Here is a 21,976-nt window from a genome sequence, read left to right on the forward strand (position 1 = left end):
CCTTTGTAGTCTGATACTTTTTTCCTGCTGTGAAATATGTGTGACCAAGCTAACCTGGTCTAACACTTTACTSCCTGTTCGATGATGCAGCTCCTAGGCCACAGTGTTGAGAAAGGTGMAGCAAAACTGATTTCTACTTCCATTATTCTGCCCCAAAAACATTGACGTCTTCCATTGAACCTGCACGAAGCCACAAAGCCGTCTCCAGTGGCACAGTGCCCTGATTGCCACAGCCGCTGTGCACACAAGCTACTGCTGGGACTGCCCCTGCACACTGTCTGTCTAGCTCTGGTCTGGCTTTGCCTACGGTCGGCCTTCTCTGGTGTTATGAGCTTCATGACTGAGGTAGATATTTTGAGCAATAAATCCTCCCGAAGAGCATCACTTCCCAAAAAGCCTAGTGAGGCTGAGTGGGAAAGGGCAGCCAAGTGCCAACACAAATACCATTTGAAAAGCTGGGGCTTGTAAAGGACTGAAATACCGGGTTGTAACAGCATTTATAAACAGAACTGCAACAGCAGACATTTCTTTTGTGAAATGTCCAACTCAGTACCACCCCTGACGGGCTGCCTGCTTGGTCTACTTTTTATTTGGCCTTGACTGTCCATGACAGTGTAGCCGTTTCCCAGTGGTTCATTGCAGCTTTTAGCCTTTAGAGACTGAAGCTGGAGCTTGTCTAGTTCTTCCACTGCACAGGTTGGCTGAACAAAGCGCCAGTTCAGCGACAGAACTGGCCAAAGAGGAGCACGCAGCCTGGAGTTGTAGCCTATAGGGTCAGACTGATCAGTAATAAAGGACCACATAGCCCCTTAGGAAAGCTGCACGTGGGAGCCAAGATAGCTGGATTCTAGTCTAAGCGATTCCTGTTAAATTGATGCGGGATAAAAACCATCCTCAAAAAATGAATGTGTCAGTTTTCAGTTGCTTTTTTTCCTTTCCTTGTCCTTTTTTGATGAGACATGCTTCCAAGTTAATTATTTGTATGGATTTCAAARCATTATGGCCTAGTCTTTATAGTTCTACTGGTTTGCTTGACTTTATAAAAATCATTAGTACTTTCATATTTTGTACTGTGAGTAAATGTAAGCAAAAACCATAATTAAATACTGAAGGAAATGCTGCATGCACTACTGGTTTGTGCAAGGCTCTTATACAAAGTTGCATTTCTCTTCCATAAGTGCACATAAGATTTCATCACTTAAGTTTTCTTTTTTCTTTTTTTGAAGCACGTGTACACATTTTAAAAATAATTCTATGCTTTACTTTGTAATTCTACATTTTATGCTGCAGGAGTGCCTTGCTCTCAGCTGCAGTAACAGAACAGGGCTCTAATGCCCACTGTAAATTCCTTGATCCTGGTTTCTCTTTTCTTGGGCATCTGACTAGATGGGTCTAGAATAATTAGTAGTAGAGAAAATCAAGATGCTAGAAGTGACTGGAGTTTCCTAAAATATTGCTCAGGTATGAAATGCATTTAATGGTCTTGCTGCAGTAGGAAGAAAAGCTGTGGGGATTGCTAATGTTTAGGTGAGGCCGGAGAGCGAAGCAGTGCGGGGGCTGCAGCCCCGGGGAGGAGAGAGGCGCTCCAGGCCCCCAGAGCTGCTCCCTCGGGGGCTCCCCGGCGGGCGGCCCAGCCCTGTGTGGGGCTGGGAGCAGCACCGGGCGCAGCCCCGAGGGCGCCCCAACTCGCGCAGTGGGATGGACGGGCGGGTGGGGAGAGCGCCCCAGGCCGGCCAGGGCGCTGGCTGCCGGACAGGTCCGTGCGCTGCGGGGGCTCAGACCCTGTTTCCTTACTTCACAGAGGATTAAAGGATCACTTTCCAGTTGCTGTGAACTGCCCACAGTCTCCAGGCATGGCTTTATCCAGCTTTCTGGTCTGAAAATCCTGCCTCTTCTGGACTGCCTTTTAGAAGCTTAGATGTTGGTAAGTAGACCATAAAATTACTGGTAAACTGAGTTCTCCGTGTGGACAAGGGTTTAATAGCAGCCTTTATATTGTCTGCTTTCACTGGTGTTCAAATCCAATGTAAAACAGCTCCACGTGTTGAAGCAGGTTTCTGCAGAGGGTTTTAAGTATAGATCTTCCTTCATCTAGCCTGTAGCTAGACAAAGCCACCACACTATTCAGTAAAATACTGACAATAGACTTAATATGAATAATGCATGTTCATAGTATATTTCATTTATCTGTCATTAACACTAAGAATTGATTAACAAGACTTATACAAARGCTATCAGAATAAAATGTTGGAATAGTGCTCATTTTCCTTTGTTAGGGTTAACAGACCACAAGAGCCCCTAGAGCAGTACGTGCCACAGAGGGTAGCAGTGAGGCCTGGTCTGCAACAGTCCTTRTTACTGAATTCAGGACCCAGGCTTCATTAGGGGAGTTTTGCCTTTCCTAATTGGGTGCCAGACTTTGGCAGTTGTTTGACCGACAAATCAACCTAATTGTTTGACCAAAAAAAAAACCTCAGTAAACAGTAATATTCAAATGCTGTACCTAAAGATGATGAATAATTATTCTGTGCTCACCTCTTACTCTTTGACAACTAACTGAAATTCTGAGCGATGCATTTTTGGTCAAACAAGATAGAAATTGATGGTAAAACCTGTAGCAGTATTTTCATCATAGCGGCATTTCCACAAAAAGCACTTGACTTTAATATTCAGAAATAACAATGTTTATMAGTTACAGTTATCCAGAGAAATGCTTAGCACCACATTAGGTGTTCTGGCTAACAGGACACTGTCTTTGCAGATTATTCAAATCACTGACCCTTCTTACTGTATGTCAGTCATGTCCCCATACAACACTCTTATCAGAAATAGCTATTTATCTTATAAGAATGTCATCAGTCACGTTAAACATTAAATGGGCTTTCTAGACACTGTTGCAGGGTGCAATGAGCCTTCTGGGAAACTGGGCCACTCGTAASTCTAGCAGTGTTGTTAAATTTGAGTTTCTTGTTTTCTTGGGTTATTACATATTACTGACACAGAAGAGAGGAGGTAATTTTTGTTTGGACAAACAGAGGCTGTCTTTAAAGCATCATGGTTATATTTCTTTAGAACATTTATTATAAATAGTTTGTTATTTCCGATGTGGTTCAAAATAGAAGTTGTTGTTAAGTAAGGAGATGGTAGGAGAAGGATGGGAAATGGCACTGACTTATTTACTGTCCTTGCTGTTATAAAAACACTGGATAAAAAAGTGCAATGTCTCTGGGAAGAGCACTCAGTTGTCTGTGGCTGAGTTTTGCTCTGTTTCTAATTGTTGTCCAGACTTAAATTTAGAAATAGATCCATGCCAGATCTTTTCAGTGCACATTTATCATTCTAAAGAGTCATGCTGCTGATGCTAATATGATCCTCTTGAACAGGGCAGTTGTATAAGGCTGCTCTACAGCGAAGTCTCAGATAAAGATCCCACAGTGGAGGAGCACTTTTGAGGGAGGAGGGGGGAAACGCTGAAAGAAAGTGTTCATTGAAAAACTTGAACGAGTATCAGCAACAGCCTCTGTGCCCCAATTTGTAATGAAGATGTCAAATCCCAGAAGACTGAGGGTTATGCACTGCTTACAGCCATCAAAAAAACCAACAGGCCCTAGAAATGTGTGCCATCTATTACTGTTTGAATGACTGACAGGTTTCTTTGGGCTTTGTGTAACTTGGTCATATCCAAAGACTCACCTAGATGAAAAGATACAAAAGATAACCGACAGGTCAGCTAGCAAACCAGTGCAAGTGCAAGCAAGTCTACACAGTGCTTACCTCAACATAATAATTAGCTTTTGGAAACGGGCTAGTCCAGTGTCCACTGTACAACCGCCAGGCTCTCACAGCGATCACGTTTCCTGCATGGACCATTGCTGAGGTTAGCTTGGAAAAGGAGCCTAGTAAAACTATTCTGGTCGTTACAGGGGCTTTATGTATAGAGATATTTTCCATCAGCATCTCAGAGCACTGGAACACCTTGTACCATTTTTAAACTGAACGTGAGTCCTGACATTGTAATGCATAGGTTAGGATGCTTCTCTCTAAATCGGATTGTCTAGGAATGGAAAAAGGGAGAAATCCAGCGATGTTTCTTTATGGAAAGCATTCAACTGAGAGAAGACTAGCCAAATACGGAAAAGATTCTTTTCCAGCTACTGTTGTTGAGTCCAGCTCGGTATCATTACTTTGCCTTGCTTGGGAAAGGGTCAGTTATTTTTATCTTCTTAACATACTGTAGAAAATAGTTTTATTATTTCAAATGGTTTTCCAAATGCAAAAGGAACTAACAGGCCCTTTATCCTGCTATCATTGTGACACGGTATTCGAACCTGAACAGCAGTCAGGAGCTCAGAAATATAATTTGGAGAGAATGTATTGAAGGAGAAAAGAGCAGCGAGTGCTACTACCTCCGTCAAGGGCCTGCAGCACAGGCTGGGCTGACACCAACCAGGTGGGGCAACAAGAGCCCTCAGAAGGGAGCCGCTTTTGTGCCCTTTTGTACAATGCACTGWTCTTTGCTACTTTTTGTGCAAGCAAAACATAATATTGTGCTCATTAAAACCCTTTCAGTTATTTTTTTTTCTAATCAGCTCAACACTATTCTACTCTTCCTCAGATAAATATGTAGTACTTTGCCTAATGGAATTCAGGACTAGTTTTTTTACCCTGTTTCATGAACCAGGCTGTACTAAATCAACTAGCATATATTTTGTAGTTTGATTTTACATCCTGGCACCTCTGCTTGTTTGGATATTTTTTGAACATTGAACCAGTTGAACAACAACTGATAGGAATCCACCTGGGAAAGTTCTCACCTGGTGCACAGTGGCTGTACTTAGAGCTTACTGGGATACCTCTTCCATCGGTCAGCCTGCATCTCCCTGCGGATTTTGGCTGACGACTTCCCTTGCTGTCTCCCTGGTGTTTCTGGCACCTCCGTTTCTTGTTGCAGCTTCTCTTTCAGAAAGCTCTAAGGGACGGAATACACTCCTAGCTCTATCGCCCTGGCTCGTGAGGGCACGCTGGTCCATGGTGCAAGACTGTTTTCTCCAGCTAGGAAGGAGGCTTTGCAGCTGGATTTCCTCACCAATCCCAGCATATTCTGAGCTCACGTGCTGAAACCCTCCCCCTTGCACAAAGCCAGGAGCCTTTCTCTGAGAACTGAACGCATCCCACTCCTGGCCTCAACAGCTGCTCATGCCACAAGATTCCTGTACAAACAGTAGGCAAATAAAGTTGTCTCTCAATAGAAAATAGCAAAGCTGGGAGCTCATGAAGTCTTGAACAGGTAGTGCCTGCTGAGCTCAAACAGTTGAGCAAAGGAGGGCACTGGAGCACAGTTCTAGGTTTACATMCCTACATATTCTTATGGGAGAGAAATAGCTCACATAGCAATTGGGCTTCCATCCATGATATGTGTGTGTGTGCAAACCAGTATGAAAGGCATACATATTTTTATTAAAAAGCTAAGCTTTCTAAAGCGTAACTGACTGAATCAGCAATTCAGAGCTCTATAGTTCTGCTGCTGTTTGCTAAGGTACTGTGATCTGTCTGCCCTGGTTCACAGCAGGTGCTGTGATTCTTCTAGAAGCAGTAACCAGAAGGATAGTTGTTGTAGCGATAAGGAGCATTTCCTAAGATTGTCTGTAACACTGCAGGGAAAAACAAAAACAAACAAAAATCCTGCTCGCTGTTAATAAATGGCACAAATACTGTACCTATCTGACACCTCAGGCTTGTTTTTAAATGGACAGTGAGGGCCCAGAACCCCCTTTTCATACTTTTTTTTTCTGCTCATTTTGCTCATTCTTACCCCTTTCTGTTGCCTTAGAAGACTGTGTCTGCAGGAGGACAGCCCAGCCAGCTCTGTGGGCAGTGCCTTGGAGCCTGAACTGAGCTGTGCAAGGTCACTATCCCTAGATAAGCATCACCTAGGCACACAATCATGAGTATTGCAATAGCTGGACTCAATAGAATTGAGGGAATACTATTAACATAACAGTAGCTTTAATACCAATTTAAAATTGAAAAGCACTTTTTTCCTCTGTTCAAGAAAGAATTTCTCTTAAATAAAGCCTAGAAGCATACCTGTAAGTTAATGCATATTCCTAAATTTAAATATACATTTTTACATTCTATATTCACAAATACATCATTTACATTGCATAGGTCTCATCTTCCTGAAAAAGTGATTAGGGATTAAACACATGACACTAAACTGAGGCAGGGATACAGGCCTAGAGCTGCTGAGGGCTGCAGCACATACGTATCCTCTTTGATGTTCTGCTGCCTGCTAACTGCTTTGCTCCCAACTGAGATACCTCCTGCTCCACCTGACATTGAGACAAGAAGCTGCTTTACAAAGGGAATTCCAAAATCAGCAAAGGAAAAACATCTAATTTAGCTAACTGGTACACTCTGTCAGAAGAYAGAGCGCTTATTTAATTCAGTATTTCCTACTGGGGACAGTTTTGTGTTTTGCTCCCTCCACKCCTGCCTGTGAGCAGAACTAGTAAATTAGCTCCGTTTCTTACAAGGAAAAAATATCAGGGAGCAGAATCAGCTTTATTGCAACTGCCTCCACCCCTGAAGTCACGGACCTGGTGTCCTCGACACTCAGATTAATGGGAAATATCTATTTCTCATTCTGTCCTGTTTATCTGAGCACAAGAGGTTTTACTCAGGGAAGGTGAATTTTACAAAGATACTGACTGAAATGATAGTTTTGAAGAAAATTTTTTCATGCTGTTCACCAAAAATTATAGATATTTGGACTCTTATAGAGCCAGTCTGTGGTTATGGCATTCTAAGACTTGGGCTACAAAGGGATTTTTCATTTCCTGCAAATTTCTTTGTACTGTTATTGAGTGTGTTCAATTTTTACAGGTATTGGCAAAAGAATTATGGCTTATCTGAAAATAATTGTTCCAAACTCTTTTCTTTAATGTTTAAAAAAAAAAAAAAAAGGAAAACAAGAGGTCTTAGAGACCTGAAGTGAAAGGGAATTCAATCACTTGAATCCAAAAATCAAGATTTTTCAAATGCCTATATTACTGTGCTTTATCCTGGATCCTGGCATAAGTCTTAGCCCTCCTCTTCGAAGCTTTTCTCTCACTCTTGGCTTTCACATATTTCCAAGCACACTGCACTTTGCACAGCRCTGAATTTCTCTAGGGCAGCATGGAAAAAGCAGCAGCTAAAGAGCAGACATCTCAATTGCAAGTTAGGTAGCATATAGCCACTGATGGCCGGGATTATGAAACCAGCAGAGATGCAGACACATCACCCACTCTTACCATGTGTTTGGACATCCAGGAGTCAACACACACCTGTATTTCTGCTCGTAATGCTAAAATGATGACTGAAGATAGTCCCAAACTGAGCACAGCCTAGAGCAGTGATGGAATGAGCGAGCTGCAAAGCGTCCTGACTGTTTCACTTAGCAGGGGCCCTGGGATTCACAAACAGGCTTCCCTGAATCTCACACCCGGAGCTGGCGGCCRGGAAGGGCAGCGGTGCCAGGCCTTGTTCCTGCTCCCCACACTAAATCTCTCACTTCAGTTACTGTTTAGTTTGAGACGTGAGAACCACAGACCGCTATTCTCCGTCCCAGACGGATGTCAGCCCGCAAGCTAGTAAATTGCCACCTACCTTCTGATGCTTGTCCCGGGCCTTAGTGCAGGATGCAGCATTCCCAGCCCACATGTTGGCACCAGTCCGAGTCCTGGAGCGGGGCAGAGGGCCGCCCAGCAGCCCCTTTCCCTGGGCCACGTTGGTGGCTTCGGAGGCCCTGCACCAGCCTGCTGGGCAGGCTGCTCAAAAGGCTGCTACACAGAGAACACATTTTCAGTCCTCCTTCCAAAGAAAGGTCGTAGTTAGTCTACAAAGAGAGGCTTCTAGGCTGGGAATCCTACGTGAAAAGAGAGGCCTAAGCCCAGGAGACAGGAAAGAAATAAATGAGGATGACTGTAATTGGYTTGCAGATTTCACTTGTGTCACCCATGGGGAGAGTCTCTCCTAACAGATCTGAGGTTAAGCCTGGAAGCCTAAAAAGGGCAGATGTCAAATTTTCTACCTAAATTATGAGAGCAATTCTTATATGCCAAGAAAATAGTTAACACTTATTTTCTTCGAAGGCACACAAGCACTATGCCAATGGGTTTCTTTCCCCATGTTTATGAATATTTTAAATCACTTATTCATGTGCTACAAAATAAAGTTTAAAAATTAAATCTTAGGCACAGGCTGCTGGCCGTCAGGGATCTTTAAGCCTCTTCAAGAATAAGAAAAGCTAGAGACTCGAAATGCCTACAGCAAAACAATATATTAAGCTTAGTCCAAACACTATATTATGGCAGAGAGATGCAGAAACTCTGAAGCCTTAACAGAAAATGAAATTAGATTTTTTTTTTTTTTCCTCTAGCTGCATTTTATAACAGCAGCTCTTTACATTCTGGCACTTTTGTTTATACAGCTCTATAGTTATTCTAGAAAAGGAAAGCTCTTTGAAATGATAACAACATCACCAAAATTATACAATAAATACAAATGAAAGAAAAATAAATGAGCTTACGACTTCAAATAGGACATAGAAGAGAGCTCATTTTAATGCCTTTGTTACTGACACACGTGGCAGGGAGAGAGATCACATAAACAAGGGCATTTGGGCAAAAATAGTGATACAAATTTTGCTGCCACACAGCAGGTTTTTTATTTACTGACAGTATGGATGAGAACACAAACGAGATGCCAGAGCTGCAGCTACTTGTCAGCCCATATACAATGGACAGCCAGTGCACCATGTACTTTACCACAGGCACATTCATATTTTCCTCTCTCGCTCTCCCTGTCTCTCAAAAAAAAAAAAAAAAATGGACAAGCACACACAGTAAAATAATAATAACAATTAAAAAGCAGAGACTATATTTGAAATAAGAAAAAAAAAAAAAAAGTACTCCAMTACCACCACTCTTGGCTCAAATAATTAGCCAATAATTGGGTAATTTACCTCTAAGAAAAGTTGATTTAAAAAGTCCAGCTACAGTCCTAATTAAATTTTCATTTCCCRTGAGGCACAGATATAACAGCAGGCAGTTTCTTTACTCACAAATCAAGCTAATTCTCTGGACTGAAACGCTCCCTCTCTCAAATGCTTCCTAAGGCGGCACTAAAAGGCTTCTCTGCTTCTCTCCTATCTCTTTGTTTGTTTGGTGAGTGCTCCCAGCTGCAGGGTCCCAGCCTCTCCAGTGCCTGCATTTAATTGCTGCCTCATTTGGAAGAAAGATGGTGAATAAACACATATATGTGTAATGAATTAATATTAACCTGTAGAATTCAACAGATGTTAAGAACATTCAACTATTGAAAACATCRTTAGACRTTTATCTGGTTATAAACACATCYATAATGTGGTCTATTGTAAATGATCTACTAAAACTATATTCAGTATGCGTAATTCACACTTACCTGCAGGAAAGGGGCCTCCTTTGTACACTGGCACTTTCAACTGAGCTGGCCACCTGCAACYGCTGGTCCCAGCTGAAAGGCAGCAGCATCAGAACTGCAGACTCTGAGGCACACTGCACTCTCCTGAAGCTGAGAAGGAACGAACTTGCCCAAGACTTTAGCACCTTTTGAGAAATGATGGTTARTGATCTTGTCTTCTCATTCACATGGGTGTTATCGCCTCCATTATGACTTCAGGCTTGCCCAGATGGGAAGGCAGCAAATAGGAATATACTTCCCAGCAGAGAACAGAGTTCAGCTGCAGTGGAAGCAGGAACACTTCTCCTCAGGCAGTGCAGCCAAGACCTGTGCTAGGCTGCCTCCAGGARAGGAGGTGGAAGAGAGGTTCTCATGCAGGCAACTGAAGTGCAACCTGGGGAGTGGAAAAAGGATGGGTGAGGCAGAGAGACCGAATGCGTAGTTAGAGGCAGCTTCCTAAAATACTTCCCAGCAACTTATGTGTTAGAAATGCAGGTCCTAAGGTTTCCAGTGCACATTAAGGCTCACAATCTAGTGAGCTGCAGCACTGGGGAGCTCATAATGTGCATGGCAGGAGATACAGGCACAGTGCTAGTTTTGTGTAAGGAMCGAGTATGTGGCTTAGCTCTGACTCTTAGCCTGTATAGTGTACACTAGGATTGAGAGCAGAGCTTAGGGTACAATATTCGAAGAAAGTGTTTCTGAGGGTCAAAGTCTACTTTAATTTGGGGTGGAGTCATCCACAGACAAGGTGCTGTAGGCAGGCAGGCAATGGATCAGAATTAATTTTTGTGTAGTCTCTCGAAGGACAGAGACTCTTCAGGAGGCCTCAGGACACTCACTCGTAAGTGGAAGAGGGACCTGGAACTCACCAAGTTGGAGACATACTATTTTCAGACCTTTCTTTCCTCTCCCTACGCAGGTCTGCAAGACAGAATTGATTCTGAGCTGACATGGCCTTTCTTTCCTCTCTAAAGCGTCAGGTCAGTTGTCCAAGTTCCAAAACCCTTGTTTCAGAGAAAGCAGAAGTTATTTCCACTTTGCCTAAGTATATTTATGATAATAAGTTTAGTTATACTTTTTYGTGAGTGTAAATAATAGGACTTGCCAGCACAGAAAAGGCTGGAAACGGTTAGTTGGTACAAGCAGGCACACATGAGCTCCCCAGAACATCTCTACCACCATGCATCTAGCCCTGCCATCTGTCTCTCTGCTGTTCCAATAAAGAGATTATCTTGAGTGACCAAAACGTACAACTGTTTGTGAAGCAACAACATACACAAATTATTTTTAGTTCAAACATGTGGCATTACTCGCTGTGCAGCTGCTTTCATGCATTAATGCATTGTGATACAAAGCCCTAACTGCAAGAACCCAAGTTAATTGCAAGCAATGAGACATTTTGGATGGAAAACCTCTTTTGGCTGCACTGGAATTGAATTGTTGACTTTTTAAGCTAAGAGAGATATGAATCATGGAAAATATTTCATTCTTAACCCCTCAAAGTACCCAATATTCCTGAAGTAATGCAAAATGCAGTTGTGTGTTGGCTTAGAAATTACAACCGCTCTGCCAAAGGTTAATTTAGACTGTTCATCCAAGATTAGTTGCAAGTTTTTAAAAGTGTAAATAAAATCTTGTTCCTAAACAGCACAGGTTTTCAAAGCAGGGAGTATAACYCTCCGCCTATAAAAGGAAAAGATTTAAAGCAGAAATGGGACATTTGACTTCTGCATATTTGGAACATTTAATCACCCTCTTGGTTGTATGGAATAAGTTAGACTGGYAGCTTTTTCTTCAGCTCTTTCATGAAAGTTCTTTTCTTTAATAGGGCCTTAATGCTTTGTAGAATGATTTAGAGTCCAGTCCTGCATCTTTAGCAGGCGATTGTAGAACTCCTGTTTATTTCAGTAAGGAAGAGGCTCAAAGATTTTAAGTGCCTAAATCTTTGTACTGTAACKTTTTCTCCTGCTTTGCACAATACTGTATATCTCGGGTGTAGCAGTCACATAGGATTTTAAGCAAATTATTGCATGCATACAGACAATACTAYTAGAACTAGAAGGAGAATTTAGTTTCTTGCTCTGCTAGATGGAAAGGACTAAACAAAATTCTGCTATTTTTAACTTCATGCTTAGGGGGGAAAAAGTTATAAAATGACTTTCTCAGTACTTATACTGGTATAGGAAAAGCAGCCAGGGAGGCAAAAAAAAAAAAAAGTGATTTTTATGAGGCCTATGTCTCAGACAGACAAGCTTTGGCAGATTTAGCTGTGGCAGTTCAAGATGCTGATGCTACTGAATCACCTCATACTGTCCCTTTGCTGAAGGCAACTGCCCATGTCTGAAGAACACGCTCCCTGTCTGCTCACATAGTGCAATCTTAACACACATTGGTCTTCACTATCACTTCTGGTCAAATGTTAATGTTCCCAGTTATGGTGTTAAAACATAGGCATGCATGTTGTTCTGTTGTTCTTACTGTAGGACTAATGTAGGACCTGAGAAAATCCAGCAGGGAAGACTGTGCTATCTCACTGCATTTTCACATTTTGTTTCTGTCTTTGAAATTTCTGTGGGCACATGTGGGAGCATCTGACCCGAACAGTGAACAGCTTATTATTTACAATAAGATGTAAATTTAAAACTAGAGGTAATATTATAATATTTACTATTGTTCTTAATGTCATCAGAGCAGACTCCCCAGAGTTGCGGATAGTGCCATTACGGAGGTGTGGGTGAACCCAGGACAAGCAGTAAACAATCTAGTCTCCTACTCAGGATGTGTCAGTATTTTGGGCTAGGTGCATCCTTTGATTTGAATGCTTACCCAGTCCAAGAGGGTTTAGCTAGACGTGTGTCTTCCCTCACAAGGGTGACCTGCTTGCAGGCTTACCTGTGGCTGACGTCTGGAAGAGCTGGCTGCTGTACTGCCTGCAGTCGAGAGCACGGCCACGGCCTCGAAGCCCTCCCGTGCAGTAACTGGGCCTCTCCCCAGACTGGGCTGTTTCCATTCCCCGTCCCCGCGCAGGGACCGAGTGCCCATGACTCTGTCCAGCAGGCAGAGCCCCTGGCCGGTCACAGCCGCACTGGTGTCACTAATGGGGAGGCATGCGGCACCGAGCAGGGAAAGCCGGGGCCGCTAGAGCAGGGCTCTTCCAGCCACGGAGCTGCCCGCTGTCCAACACCCACAGACTTGCCCTGCGTGCAGAGGCCAGCCCAGAGCCCCACCACCCTGGGCAGGGACCTGCCACCGCTGCCGCTTCGTGGAGGCCTCCCAGGGACCCCCTTGGCTCCTCTTTCTCCGAAGTCGCTCATCTGGTGGTCTGCTGAGAAACACCCTGAAACAGGAAGCTCTGGAACAAAGAGCTCACTTCCACRGACGGATAGAGAGGGGCAAGTAGACACTTACAGGGTTTGTCTTCTCTTACTGTTTTTTCAGGGCAGCCTGAATTTTTCATTGGAAAGCTAAATCAAGAGCTGTCTCTAGAAGCATTTATCATTGTTCCAGCAGCTGTAAATCAGAAATTGGAGTGGATAACCTTTGTGTGGCTACAAGCAAGCGTTCTTACATGGCCCATTCRGCATTTTTTAGACTAGTTGAAGAGAATAAGTGGCTCTTGCATTTGAGAAATATCAAATGATCTTTTTAAAGTTGCAGTGATAACACACGTCACTTTACAGACCAGTATAAACAAAGCTATAAAGAGTTGCCCCACTGAGAGCACCATTATGTTGAACTTTTTACTCACATGAAGCAGCAGACGGCAGTGCATTACACCTCATCACAAACCTTGCTGAACCTGGTATAAAATAGAAATAGTAATCAGTAGCACATGTCTCGAAGTTGCTCGGGTTTGTATTATACCAACAAGTCCCTCATCTTTGTGATCTGACTTGATTTAAAAGAACTTTTGTAAATTAACTGAGAACCACTGACAGGGTGGACTAGCCTGCAGCCTCAGAAACGCCCTTTCCACACAAGAAGTGGACTAGCCTCATCATTGCCATGGAACGAACCTCATTCTTCCCTAGATAAAAAGCTAGTGATTTGGTGACACGCGACACCCCATTTTGTAAAGTTTATCACTTTTTCTTGATATTTGCTGCTAAAAGACCACTCTGGTACTAACACCACACCTATCAGTGTATTCCTTGTAGCTTCAGTCCCACTTTTTTTCTGGACACGGACTCTACTGCTTGTTTGGCAGCTTGTTTGGCATGTGCCATGATTAAGAGCATCTCCTAGAAAGGGTTTAGGGCAATTATATGCTGACCAGACCCCTGAGTCCATCACAACTGACAGTCAAATTTCTTGCTCTTGGCAAAGGTCTCTCTAATGCCCCCAGGCCTGTCTCTGTTTGCCTGCTGGATTGGGCTAGCAATGAAAGCCGGTCAACAGCCGCCAGCCAGCTGGTAGAATAACTGTGACTGAGATGAGCCTGTGCACGCACGGTCTGCTGGTGGCATCCCCTCTCCATGGCAGCACTGAAATATGCCAGAATACCGAGAGCTTGGAGGTAGAGCTAACCTAGCCCCTGGTAGTGACTTCTTCAGAGCTGGYGTGCAAATATTTACGGTGTCTGTGTAGAGCTGTTACTATGGAGGAAAGACACGTATAAACAATTACCTACAGCACTCAGACGGCTACCCCCGCTTCAGCAGGGACGTGTTTCTCTGGAAGACGTCGCCACACAGAAGATGCCCCTTGGAGTGGAGGGATAGCCTGCTGCCCGCAGGCTCCTACATTCAGCAGTACGGAAAGGAGGGGTGTTATCTTGGAAGGAGAATTGTTGTCTTCTTCTCTAATAGCCTTGAATTAGCTAGGAAAGGTTCTGTTTCTGAAGAGACAGGTTACTGAGAATGTATTTTCAGATAACTACCTCTGATTGGGGTTCAGCAATTAGTAGGTGACTGCCAGGCAGAGCCAGGCAAGGCTGAGCTCGCTACAGATGCTAAAGTCAGTGCCTGGGTGTCAAACTTTTTGCTGGGCTAGTACTCCCTGTCCCTTGATGTTACTATTCTTAATAGCTTTGGCAAAGCCCTCAAGCCAGATGGGAAGGAAAGGTGAGAAGAGGAAACCACTTCTGCCTTCCACACATACAAGTATTTACCATCCAGGTAAATATCCTATCTCCCTTCTTAAAAGAAAATAAATAAATATATAAGCTGCTGAACATCTTCAAATCCTTTTGTACCTTAAAATCTTTAGTGCATTTAATAGTGACCAAGCAGCTGTCCCCACAGGTACCTGGTAATGCTTCCATTAACCCAGTCCTCCTTCTACTGTTTAAATAGATACAACTATTGTACTTTTATTTACAATTATTTACATCTATCTGCAACTGCAACTATGTACTTTTATGTACGATTATTATTACTACTATTGTAATACTAGTGTATTGTTGAACTACAATTAGTTGTATTTATATGCTTTTGACACTACCTTTTCCCATGCTTATTTCCCTTACCTGTTGACTATAATACTTAAAAAGTGACAAAAATAGATCATAAAGAGAACTTCACTGTTGAGAACTCTGATTTGTCATCATTACTTTGGTACATCCAAAGCATGCACCAAAAGTAATGGGGGATACTAAAGTATAAGAGGCAATTATGTCAACTGGCGTAAAACTCATTAGCAAAGGGAATTTTCATGACCAGTTGCTGTGCAGGTATTGCCAAAACGTGCATTAAATAATTGATTCAGCTGTTAAATTTGTATTTTATGAGAGCGAGCCAGCTAAAGTGGTTCAGGACAGGCCTAACACACACCATGCTTGGCCTCATCTTTTGTGTTAACTATTTTTGCCAGCTCTGAACTTAGCTGCATGATGTTGCATAGCAACAGGTTATGCTGTTGTTTGTTTTCTCTCCATTTTTAAATAGAGAAAACCTGTATAGTCTCTAGCATACTCATTAAAGAGTCTTTCATCTGAAAATCTTTCCCATATTAAGATCACCATAAAAGACTCTTCCAGACCTGCATTAATTATATATTTCTTCTTGCTGAACAACTGTTTCTCTATAGACCTGCAGTGTGTTTTGTGGCTTAGTACTTCCAAGTATTTGGTCACCATGGCTGAAAAACCTCAAGTAGTGTCAGGTAAAGCTAAGATCTCTAAAAGTAAGTTCAAAAATTTTCTAAAGTTTTTGTACTTTACATAAATTTATTCTTATTCCTGTGACTAGCTGAAGATACAGRGTTCTGAAATCAAGCCTTGCTCACAGGGCTTTTCCCTCAGTGCTACATTGCACTGCTTATTGTTTCCTACACAATAACAAGCTTCAGCAGTTTCCTACCTTCCAGGAYTCTTCATTAACAGATGTCAAGCAGCAGCAAATTCCTCTTCTTTCAGCCATGCATCCTCCAGCAGGCAAGCACTACAGTTCTTCTGATCTCCTCCAGATTTAGAGGGAACACTACAGAAACGAAAAATTACAGTTCTAAAAGAGGACAACTCCTTGCTATATCCAGTCTCAATGGAAGTGGCTAAAATTGTAGCTCCTACAGTAAGACCCGGTGCAAAGTAAGACTGGGTAAGTTGTGAGGGTTCAGGAAGGAAAAGGTTGGGGCATAAGCAAATGACTTCAAAGATTTTCAAGCTTAGATTTCAAGAACTAGCTACTACTAGTAAAGGTCTTTGATATCTATATGTTACAGAGTTGCAAAGCTAAACATAGATTTTGACATTTACTCATACACCGTCTTTGTTTCCAGGAGCTGTAATTGGACAGCTTGTTGGGAATTGTCTCCTGTATGCAGTCAAGATGCAGAAACAAAGTATCCTCATATTAAAGCTCTYACATATTCTCATCCTCAATTACATACCCTGGTGCCAGTATGTTACATTACTAAGCTGACAAGAATAGACACTGGGATGCTATACGAGGTAACTGAGCTTTACTCAGAATTTGAATGAATCAGATTTTCCAAATCAAGATGTTGAGTCAGACTTGGAAAAACTGAGTTTGTCCATCCCTGTTCTGATATAAGGCCTAAAACCAAAAAGATTTTTTAAACTCCCCCCTCCCGCTCTGTTTTGGCCTTAAAGATATTCTAATTAATGTTCTAGAGCTTCTTATGCAGTAGTATTGCTACCAACCAGTTTTAATCTTACTTTGAATCTTTTAATAGTAGTGATACCCAAGAGAGTCAATATTTGCTGTGTGGGTTTTTGAGGCATCTTTGTGGATTTGTGCAGTTCTGCACAGCACAGCAGTGTGCATTCTCACCTTCATCCAATGCAGTGCCTGGCAAATGTATTTTTCTTGCTTGTGTTCAGATCTTGAWCACTGCTCTGATTGTTTTTGCTGATAAAAATCAGAATCTTAAAGTACAGTATAAAAATATATACAGAAATTTTACTACTTCTATGTCCTGCACATTCATTTCAGAACTGTTGAGCAGGCAAATCCAAGGAAACAATTCTGCACACTCCTTAATCCATTTGACACATTTCTTCTTCAGAGGGGGATCTACTGCAGAGATGGCTACACCCTATCCCTCAGACAATAGTCCTGCTGGCCAGCTCAATATTTAGCAACAATTAGCACATTTGCAGCCTGTATTTCTCACTCCTGTGTAGCCTGAATTGCCCCTTTTTCACCTCCAGTAAAGCATCTGCGGCTSGCTCACTTGACAAGGTGGGGTGCAGATAACCCTGTGCAAGCATACTCGCTCCCTCCTGCCACAGAGAAGTCTCCCTGCATTAGGCACATGAATCGTTCTGCAAAGTGAAGAGGTTGTTGAACTAGGAGATTTAGGCAATTGAGAAGGCATTCTCAAAAATCACCATTTTCATTAATTGAAAATTGCTTTAGGAGCATATAAAAAAAATCCCTTTCTTTCTCCACTCTTTTCAGTTGCTGTTAATCGGACTGATACGTGGTGTTTTGGAATCCACTTTTCATGCATGTAAGGAAAGGAGGACCAATGAGCTGATATAGTTGATAATTTTCCAGGAGTAAAAGGAGCTTTTAGTCTTCAGGGGGATGTAACATGAGGCACAGTATATTTCTACCGTAGTCCTGCAAGTTTTTACACAACAGCTTACAAACTTGTTGACCTTTCCAAAGCACATCAGAGAGAGCAGCTTGCCTTCCTTCATCACTCAGCCTGGTTTTCCAAGAGTCGTGCTCCTCCCTACCTTATATTCCCTCTAAAAACATTCCTCTGCTTACAGTGACTCCTTAGTACCAAGAAACTTGGTCTATATGACAGGTGGAGAATAGGGATCTTCAGCCTTTCCAACTTGATGCCTTTCTCCTCAGTTTCATGGCCTATCTAGGCCTTAGTTTTAGTAAGTGCCTGCAGCAGAGAGCATTTAAGAGAGTCTCTTCTTTCTTTTGTCCCTTTTGAAACAAAATCCAAACAATGTTCCCATTTGGAAACTATTTTAATAACTTTAGAACTATTCTCAATACAATTTCATTTTTCTGGGAAATTAAATGGAAAAATCTCAACCATTTATCAAGTTGAGTGAAGCAGATTGATCAGGTGAAGGAAACAAGAAGGCCCAGAATTACCTGGCAGATTGATGATAAACTCTCCTTATTACCTGGAGTCCACGCTCTTGTTCTTGTACTTTTTATTCCAATCCAGGGAGAGCAGACCCGCCTTCTGCTTCTTCCCTTACARTCTTTCTGGGGATTTCCTCCAATTTCAGTACTTGTCTGTAATAATGTCTTCTTCCACCCTGTACTGCACAGAATCACAGAATCATTATGGTTGGAAAAGACCTTTGAGGACATTGAGTCCGAATGTAAGCCCATCAACAGAATTACAACGTCCTTTCATTTCTTAAATGAAAGAACATTTCCTGTGTCTAAAAGGTAATTTTAGTGCATCTTCCCTGGGGGTTGATTGATTTGCTTCTACAGAAGAGGAGTAATRAGGACATGTAGATAAGGAGCATAAAATAAAAACAGGGAAAGACAGAACTGTTAATACTACACAGATTAAAACACTACTGTGGTGCTGACAGAGTTAGCACATGCTGTTAGGAGAGCAGCACCATGAAACATGCTCGGCTAGCAGAGCCCTGGGAATAGGCGAGGTGCTGAGGGCAGCTCCGAAGTGTCGGTCAGTGACCGAGTAYGAGGCAAGCCTGGCTTCCCCGTGCTGGCAGAGCAGCGAGAGCAAGCAGCGCTCTCCTATTGAGGGCAGTCGAAAAGAAACTCCGCTTAAGAACCAGACAGAAACGGAAAACCTGCTCCTGTGGAATTCCCTCAGAGCTTTGTGCCAGGAACCCAAACAGAGAAGGGTCTCGCAGGACTGTCTTGCTGCATTAAAACAGGTCATCCAGTGACAGCAGTCCCAAACCCAACATACTGAATGCCATGTCACAAACACCAATTGAATTGTGGTATCCCTCACGTATAAGGAGATCTTAGCCAAACACCGCTGAAACTTGTCATGCATGTCAAATCTAGCCATCAGGAACCAGTGACAGTCCCCACTGGCTTCAACGGGAGAAGGTCTTAATTGAGAGTGAGGACTAGGCTTGAGTTTTCCTCTGCCAACCACTTCCCGGGGAATTCACATGTACACGTGTTCAGCCTTTCAACATTCATCCGCTCTCAGGGTTTACCTTTTGGCAATTATTTCCATAACCAGGTGACTTCAGTGGAAATTCAGAGTGTAGTAACATGAATAATTCAAAACCRTAAAAGAGGGAAAGAACCACATAGATGTTTCTTATTCCAGTGACAAGGCGCATTAACATTTTCCAGAAGAACTCACGTACACCCTCAATACAGTTTAACATGCCTATCAGGAACCGTCAATAAATATTATCACTTAATCTTTACCAGACTGTACATACACTTTTCCCTGCCACAAATACTATTCCTTAAATAGAAATGAAGCCTTATCTTCTCAGAAGATGCTGAAAGCACCTACTCCTATCACACGAGATCTGATTTTGCCATATAGGCACCACAGACRTCAGGAAAAAAAAAATCACTGCTCTCCTGAGGTGTTGCCTCATTACAGAGGTGCAGATTAGCTACTGCTGGTAGCCCCCGGCTGGAGGATGCTCCGAGCACCAGCTGAGGTTTAATGGCATGAGGGCTCTGAGGGGCCTCAGTAGCTGGGTCTGCCTGTCGTGCAGCGGATACAACCTATTTGATGTACCAAGGCGCACTGGCTGGCTAGAGCCTTCCAAATTGCAGGTTTCCATAGCTGTAGATCATGGCAAAAATAGATTTAACAACTTAAAAAAAAACAAAAAAACTTCTCTACTTTTGGTATAGGTGACATACAAACTGACTTAATGAATGCTGCTATGCTTGGAGACTTGGAAACAGGAGAGTACTGGGAATATGCAGAGGGAAATGATACCTCTTTTGCCATATGCATGGCCTTAAGACTYCCTCTGGCACTATGTTCTTATGTAACTGTAGACAATGTCCTTTTATATAAGAATGTAGTTGTAAAACCTTCATTTAACCCTCCTCCCTGCCCCACCCCGTGGCACACATCTTTATTTCAGCATTTCTTAATGCTGAGTCCCTGGTGTCTGACAGACATATACACAATGATTTATAGTCAATGCCATGACCTTGGTGCTGCAGGCTGCTTAAACAGAAAAAGCCTGCATCCCCATAAAACCTAACAGAGCAATTCTTTAGACTGCCCATAAAATATGCTCCACTACTTTCGGGATGAAGGTATAGCACTATCAAGTTAGGTTTTCATGTATCGTTCCTGTGGGATATGATCCTCCTTTAACGGCACAGTGGCACAGCAGGGCAGTTTACACTGCCAGCAGAGCTGCCTCGCTTTTACCCGCACAGAGCTATTAACCTAAGGTAAACACAGAGCAGTGGCTCCACCATAGACTTGCAAGTATCCAACTATTTGTCACATCCCGTTGACACAATTCGGCTATTGTAAGGTTGAACTGTGGAGTCTCAAATTGTCACTTGGTATAAAATCATTAATATAAGAGCGAACATACTGCAGAAAAATCAGAACACTTACACGTCAACACACAAATCAGAGCTACTCACGTGTTTCTAAGAAACTGGAATTTGAGATTTCAGACTTAAGGAGCTGTTATTGTAGATCTTTTTCCTCTCCTCCAAGAAGCTGGGGGAGCTATTCAGGTGAGTTGCTTGCATTAGCTCGTGCACAAGCCTCTCCCTGGCTTCCTAGGAGCTGCATCCCCCAGCAGGCCAGATCTTCCCCGGGCAAAAGGGCAACTGCTCCAGCTGTGCTCGCGATGCTGGAGACGAGCAGTTGGGTGCAGCTTCTCTCCTCGCTTCCCCAGATTAACTTGAGTTTGGAGCCACTTTGAAAAGCYGAGGGGTGGGCTGCTAGGGGCACCCCCCGAGTTCTCTTTGCAAGCACAGGTCAGCACAGCTGCCAACCGCCACCCCTGCCACGAGAAACTCGGTTTATTTCTAGTGATTCTCTTCCATGTAAGGCATGCCAAAACCAGAAGTTGGTCTGGTTTTTTGTTTGTTTGTTTTTCCCTGTCTATACAAGAGCTGCTTTCTGTAAGCATAGTGATGAGAAAACACACACCAATTAGCTGTTTACATATTTACCTTCATTTCAAAACAAATGCAAACTTTCTTCCCCCCGCCTCAGTGTTCCCTCAGTGCATTTGAACTAAGTTTTTGCTGTAACTTGTAGCAAAGTGCTACATACTGAGCTCGAACAGGGGGTTGAGTAAGAAAAGTAGTTTTGCCAGACACTGTTCTAATCTGATGAATAGTACAGGGTCATCCCACAGGGAGTGACCAGGCAATATTTTTAATCCTCTGCTGTATAACTGAAATTGCTTACTGTGTATCCCCTTGTTTTTACAGCATCATTGCAGAGGATAGTCCTGAAAGCAAGAGAGTAAAAAACAAAATCAAAAATATTGTTACTCTGAAATATGATTAATATATATTTTACTAATATGAACATTCTTTCATACACTCAGTGAATCAGACATTCACAACTGATTTCTGGCTAGGTATTCAGTTCAGAGACACTGATAGTGTCCCTGTGAAGAGGCCACAGCCCTAAACATGCACAGTGCACAAAATAACTTGTCCTCACTCTCGATATCTCCTTTCCAGTTAAAATTGAAATCCACTGGTTGTTATTTCTGGTTTGCATCTTTTAGGAGCCTTGTGTGCATCTATCACTAGGTGATAGTTAGGCTGTACAACTAAAATAGCACTTGATATTGTGTTCAGGCGCTCATTACCTTTCATGGGGAGATTAGCCCTGTATTTTTTATCTGAGAAGTATTCTTGTGGAAATCAATGGAAGAAGGTGGCTGCTTTCACAAAGAGGTCTGAAGCAATTACCCTGAAGTTCATACAATTCAGCTATGTTTATAACTAAGAGTATTCAAAACCAGCTAATTTTCTAATACAAAAATACAGAATTATTGTCATTTACTAACAGATCATACCATGAGCCACCTGCAGGACCTGGTCCCAGACATGCTTGGAAGATGGAAATTGTAAATATAATTTAACTCACAAAA

General features: G+C 42.6%; 2 long non-coding RNA genes across 2 annotated transcripts; both read right to left on the reverse strand.

Moving 5' to 3' along the window:
* Nucleotides 1-2,918: 2,918 nt before the first annotated feature.
* On the reverse strand, nt 2,919-7,892 carry LOC112949315. Its single transcript, XR_003249806.1, has 2 exons — nt 7,651-7,892; nt 2,919-3,857 (listed from the first exon to the last, which is right to left on the reverse strand). It is a non-coding gene; the product is annotated as an uncharacterized LOC112949315 (long non-coding RNA).
* A 1,859-nt stretch (nt 7,893-9,751) lies between these two features.
* LOC112949316 lies at nt 9,752-18,170 on the reverse strand. The gene is made up of 4 exons (XR_003249807.1): nt 18,044-18,170; nt 15,786-15,905; nt 13,235-13,285; nt 9,752-9,877 (listed from the first exon to the last, which is right to left on the reverse strand). It is a non-coding gene; the product is annotated as an uncharacterized LOC112949316 (long non-coding RNA).
* Nucleotides 18,171-21,976: the final 3,806 nt, after the last annotated feature.

Source organism: Nothoprocta perdicaria, unplaced genomic scaffold (assembly GCF_003342845.1).
Source record: "Nothoprocta perdicaria isolate Ctin4 unplaced genomic scaffold, notPer1 scaffold_29, whole genome shotgun sequence".
NCBI classification, from domain to species: domain Eukaryota; kingdom Metazoa; phylum Chordata; class Aves; order Tinamiformes; family Tinamidae; genus Nothoprocta; species Nothoprocta perdicaria.